We start from the raw sequence: 6,068 nt of genomic DNA on the forward strand, positions 1-6,068 counted from the left end.
CAATGCCGGTACACCAACCAGTTGCCAATGCCAGAGAGAGCTCGCCAGTCCAACGACCACTGCGGAAGAGCCTCATCATTTCCATCTCCAAAAGCGGAATTTGACCTCCGCCGCGACCTTTTCAGAGTCCCAAATTGGAGGATGGCTGCTTATGCCCCGCCCCCAGCCAAACGGACGCCGAGTTTGCTCTCCTGAAGCCAAATTAGGTGACTCCGGGACTTTTGAGGGTACCGAACAAGTCGGAAGGTGAGACCCCCGGATTCCTGAATTAGGTTTTGGGGTATCACTGTGCCAACCCACCCCCCAAAAAAAAAAATCCTTGATGAAAACCAAGCTAACTGACACCCAAAGACGTTAACGTTTTGATGGTTTTCTTTCTTTCCTTTGGGATTGTTCCTGTTTGAAAGGGCTCACCTGCCTTGCTTTAACTGAGCCAAGCCAAAAAAATATGAAAAATTGCTTTGAATTTCCTACCCTACCCGCCACATTCTGTCATTTGCAAGCCCTTCCTTGGGCACCCCTGCAACATTTTTTATGTTATCGTTGTTTTAAATGTGGCCAATGTCAGATAGGATGAAAAATGTCAATGGAAAGGCAGGATTTCCAACCAAATAGTTTTGATATATGGAACCAAATATAGGTGGCGATTATTGGAACACGCTTAGCCTTGACCTTGACACTCCAAATAGCCAAAGCACAGAAACATCCATGTCGTGGGGCCACAAACTATTTGTAGGAGGGCTGAGGCGTTGCGCGTGCCCCCCGAGTCCAACTGAGGAATTCAGAGAAAACAAGACATGCAAACAACAACCAGCGGCCTTGAAATTCAAACCAAGGTGACGTCATCACTCACGCTTCTCTCCAACATTTAAAGCAGCAAAACGTGACTTCAGATGGAGCCATGGAGGTTGTCTCAATCTGCAACCCCCCCTCCCCCGGGGCACCCCCATGAGTGTCAAGGTCAGTTTGTAATGATAAGGGGCCTTTTTTCACATTTCAAACGTATTTGAGAGCTGTCAAACTCACACGATGCCAAAAAACAAAATAAGTGAAATGGAAGATGTGTTTTTTTCTAGTAGAAGTCTGTAGTGGTCCAGATAGTTTTGTCATTTCAAGTGTCTTTAATTCCTATTCAGATTTTTTTCTTCCTTGTTATTGAAGAGGAAACGTGCCAAATCTAATGTTGATATTTGTATTAAGTTCATCCTGTCAACCTGATATCTAATTTAAAACAGATTCGTATCTTACAGACAGTGTATTGTCGGTGTTCAAGTACCTGACATGTTTCGGCGTCTACTTCCGTTTTCGTCAGAGTGACAGAGCCTCTGACGAAGGCGGAAGTAGACGCCGAAACATGTCAAGTATTTGAACATCGACAATACACTGTCTGTAAGATAAGAATCTGTTTTAAATTAATGTTGATTTTTTCGAAAATGGTTATTCTTTTTTAGAATTATTGTCGTTCTGGTTATTAGATTTGAAACGCGCCATGATTAGATTTTCTCTGGTGCTTTTTGAGCAAGGGACAATTGATCTTGTTGCTCGCCAAACTCACCTTGTGTCCTGAAAGAATCATCGACTAAGCGAAGGGGAAATAAACGGCGTAGGAAGTAGAAAGCGGCTGCTAGAGTACACAAACTAATGATGCTTTAATCATTTAAAGGCTTTCCTTGTTTTTTTTCTGGGGAAGAGTTGAAGGGGAAAAAAAGCTTTAACCTGTTCTTACGTAGACGTCAGATGAAGGAAAAAAGGTCTGAAGGGAGAGACCAGAACGGAGCAACGGCAGACAACCGAGGCAAGGCTGTCACTTGGAGCCTTTTTTTTGCGTGTCATGATTTTAGCCATCAACACATCACCACCCGTTTTTAGCTCACTATCTTAAAGATGCACTTGGAGCCTTTTTTTTTTTTTGCTTGTCATGATTTTAGCCATCAACACATCACAACCCGCTTTTAGCTCACAATTGGCGCACTGTCAAGGATGCATTTCTCTTCATCTTTTTATCCAGTATCGTCAGTGTTTACTTTGATGGCATCAGACAAATTTGAGAAAAGACTTGTATTATTTATTTATTTATTCAATGTGTCCATGCAGGATTCAACACCATAGTCACGGAACTGGTGGTGACACAAGTTCCGTCATATCAAAGTGACTATTTTCCAATTCATCCAATACCCAAATACAACCCACACGCACGCACGCGTCTTATTGAAAGGCTCCTTGTCCAGCTTGGTCTCGGTTTGGTCTGCCAAAGTGCTCAGAGTGTCTGGACTTGTTTTTCTCGCTCTCCCCCCACATGCCTCAAACCAAATAAAAGTCTTTCTTTTCCATTTGTGTGTCTTGTCGGTTTGATTTGGGTCAATACACGTGTCCAGTTGGACACCGACCTGCAGGGATGCATCTGGGAAATTAAAAAAGGGGCCCACTTGGCCCCCCTTGTGTCTGAAAAGTGGGCTAAAATTCTAAAATGGATGGCGCCTGATTTAAAGGACAACCGATACCATTTTTTTGTTTCCTAACTGACATCAGAAAAAACGTTTTATAGCATCTAAAATACCCAAATCACGGTAAAGAGAGGAAAAGAGAGAAATGGAACTCCAAGAGTATAGAACTAAGAGTAGGAACTTTGAATGTAGGAACAATGACAGGTAAAGGTAGAGAGCTGGTTGACATGATGCAGAGAAGGTAGGTAGACATACTGTGTGTCCAGGAGACCAGGTGGAAAGGGAGCAAGGCTAGAAGCTTAGGGTCAGCATTCAAGTTGTTCTATCATGGTGAAGACAGAAAGAGAAATGGAGTTGGGGTTATCTTAAAAGAGGAGTTTGTTAGGAATGTCTTAGAAGTAAAAAGAGTATCAGATAGAATGATGACTCTGAAGCTAGAAATTGAAGGCGTGATGTTCAATGTTGTTTATGGGTATGCCCCACAAGTAGGATGTGAGCTGGCGGAGAAGGAGAAATTTTGGTTGGACTTTGATGAAGTCATACAGAACATCCCGAGAAGTAAGAGGATTGTAATTGGTGGGGACTTCAATGGACATGTTGGCGCAGGAAACAAAGATGATGAGGAGGTGATGGATAGGTTTGGACTCCATATGAGGAACGCTGAAGGACAGATGGTGGTTGACTTTGCTAAGAGAATGCAAATGGCTATTGTGAATACTTTCTTTCAGAAGAGACAGGAACATAGGGTGACCTATAAGAGTGGAGGCAGAAGTACACAGGTAGACTATATTTTGTGTCAACGGCGCCATCTAACTGAAATCAGTGACTGCAAAGTAGTGGTTGGTGAGAGTGTAGCCAGACTGCATAGGTTGGTGGTGTGGAGGATGACGCTGGCAGTGAAGAAGATGAAGAAACCAACGGCTGAAGTGAGGACAAAATGGTGGAAGTTGAAAAAGGAAGAGTGTTGCATGACATTTAGGAAGGAGGTAAGAAGCACTGGGTGGGCAAGAGGTTCTTCCAGATGACTGGCAAACTACAGCGAACATAATCAGAGACACGGGTCGGAAAGTACTTGGTGTATCGAGTGGAAGAAATGTAGATAAGGAGACTTGGTGGTGGAATTGGGAGGTGCAGGAGTGTATACAGAGAAAGAGGTTAGCAAAGAAGAAGTGGCACACTGAGAGGACGGACGAGAGTAGACAGCAGTACAAGGAGATGCAGCGCACGGTTAAAGTAAAGGTGGCAAAGGCCAAACAAGAGGCCTACGATGACTTGTATGCTCGGCTGGACAGCGAAGAAGGCGAGACTGATCTTTACAGGCTGGCGAGACAGTGAGACAAAGATGGTAAGGACCTGCAGCAGGTTCGGGTGATTAAGGATAGAGATGGCAATGTATTAACAGGTGCCAATTGTGTGGTGGGAAGAAGGAAAGAGTACTTTGAAGAATTGATGAATGAGGAAAATGAGAAGGAACAAAGAGTAGAAGACGTGACTGTTGTGGACCAAGACGTAGCAAGCGTTAGCAAGGATGAAGTGAGGAGGGCGCTGAAGAGGATGAAGGGGGGGAAAGGCACTCGGGCCTGATGATTTACCAATCGAGGTATGGAAGTGTCTTGGAGAGGTGGCGGTGGTGTTCCTAACTGGGTTATTCAACAAGATCTTAGATGGTGAACAGATGCCTGAAGAATGGAGAAGTGTACTCGTGTCCATTTTTAAGAACAAATGAGATGTGCAGAGTTGTAATTAGTTACAAAGGAATAAAGTTGATGAGCCATACAATGAAACTCTGGGAAAGAGTAGTTGAAGCTAGACTAAGAGCAGAAGTGAACATGCCAAAAAAGAGTACGACAGATGCAGTGTTTGCTTTAAGATTGCTGATAGAGAAGTGCAGAGAAGGTCAGAAGGAATTGCATTGTGTCTTTGTAGATCTGGAGAAAGCGTATGACAGGGTGCCCAGAGAAGACCTGTGGCATTGCATGAGGAAGTCTGGAGTGACGGAAAAGTATGTCAGAGCGGTGCAAGACATGTATCATGACTGTAAGACAGTTGTGAGGTGTGCTGTCGGTGTGACTGTGGAATTCAAGGTGGAGGTGGGACTCCACCAGGGGTCAGCTCTGAGCCCCTTCTTATTTGCCAAGGTGATGGACAGGCTGACAGACGATGTTAGACAAGAATCTCCTTGGACCATGATGTTTGCAGATGACATTGTGATCTGTAGCGAGAACGGGGAACAGGTGGCGGAGAAACTAGAGATGTGGAGATATGCCCTGGAAAGGAGAGGAATGAAGATCAGTCGCAGCAAGACGGAATATATGTGTGTGAATGAGAGGGATCCAAGTGCAAGAGTGATGCTACAGGGAGAAGAGATAAAGAAGGTGGAAGATTTTAAGTACTTGGGGTCAACTGTCCAGAGCAATGGAGAGTGTGGAAAAGAGGTGAAGAAGCGTGTGCAGGCTGGAGCGGCTGGAGTAAAATGTCAGGTGTGATGTGTGATTGAAGGGTTTCAGCTAGGATGAAAGGAAAAGTGTATAAAACCGTGGTGAGACCAGCCATGATGTTTGGACTGGAGACAGTGCCACTGAAGAAAAGACAGGAAGCAGAGCTGGAGGTAGCAGAGCTGAAGATGTTGAGGTTTTCTTTGGGAGTGACCAGGTTGGATAGGATCACGAATGAGCACATTAGAGGGACAACTCATATTAGAGGCGTTGGAGAGAAAGTCAGAGAGGCCAGACTGAGATGGTTTGGACATGTCCAGAGGAGAGAGAGTGACTATATCGGGAGAAGGATGCTGAGCCTTGAACTGCCAGGCAGGAGACCGAGAGGAAGACCGAAGAGGAGGTTTATGGATGTGGTCAAAGAGGACATGAAGGTAGCTGGTGTGAGAGAAGAGGATGCACAAAACCGGGATAGATGGAGGACATTGATTCTCTGTGGCGACCCCTGAAGGGGAAAAGCCGAAAGGAAAAGAAGAAGATCGATATAACGAGACTTTACTGTATTTCAAAATTACAAATGAAAAACCATTGTTTGACTCAAATCTATCAGGCTATTTCTTCCTAGTGTCAATGAAAACCAATTTCTGGGAAGATTTCCAATGTGCTAGCCACTAAATTAGAATCATTAACGAACAAATTGTCATTACACTCCACAGACTTATTTGATTGTTTCTTAAAAAAATCTTTGTTTTCTGCTTGTTTTTAATGCCTTTTAGAGTGTAACTCCTGTATTGACGCTCCATATTGCAACCATCCGCCATGTTGGATGTTGATATTGCAATGCATTTAGACAACAGAAGTCTGTCATATGTGTCACAGAACATGCGCTAATGGTAATTGAGTTGCGCCGGTGCTGGCGCAGTGGACTTCCAAAGTGGCTCCAGCGGCTGTCCAAATGGCACAAGGGCGCCACCCACATGCATCCCTGGACTTGTGACTATCGAGTAACTTACCGGGAAGCGTATTTGGAGATGAATGCAGCAAGGCATGAGGGGTAACTTGGGTAGGGGGGTTCCAATGACAACGGATACGACGGCAAGTTGCTTTAATCTTGGCTTCAAAACCACCAAAGGGTCAAGGAAAAACAATTTCGCCAATGATCATGACGAGGTGGTTGTAAAAGGCTGCG

The 6,068-nt window shown here is 44.5% G+C and overlaps 1 long non-coding RNA gene across 1 annotated transcript in view; it reads right to left on the reverse strand.

Annotated features, from left to right (window-relative positions):
- LOC148882661 (uncharacterized) overlaps positions 1 to 6,068 on the reverse strand; it is a 62,292-nt gene that overhangs the window by 12,665 nt on the left and 43,559 nt on the right. The window lies entirely within an intron of this gene.

The sequence above is a fragment of the Hippocampus bargibanti genome, linkage group LG20 (genome assembly GCF_051943395.1).
Source record: "Hippocampus bargibanti isolate YZ-2025 linkage group LG20, ASM5194339v1, whole genome shotgun sequence".
NCBI classification, from domain to species: Eukaryota; Metazoa; Chordata; class Actinopteri; order Syngnathiformes; family Syngnathidae; genus Hippocampus; species Hippocampus bargibanti.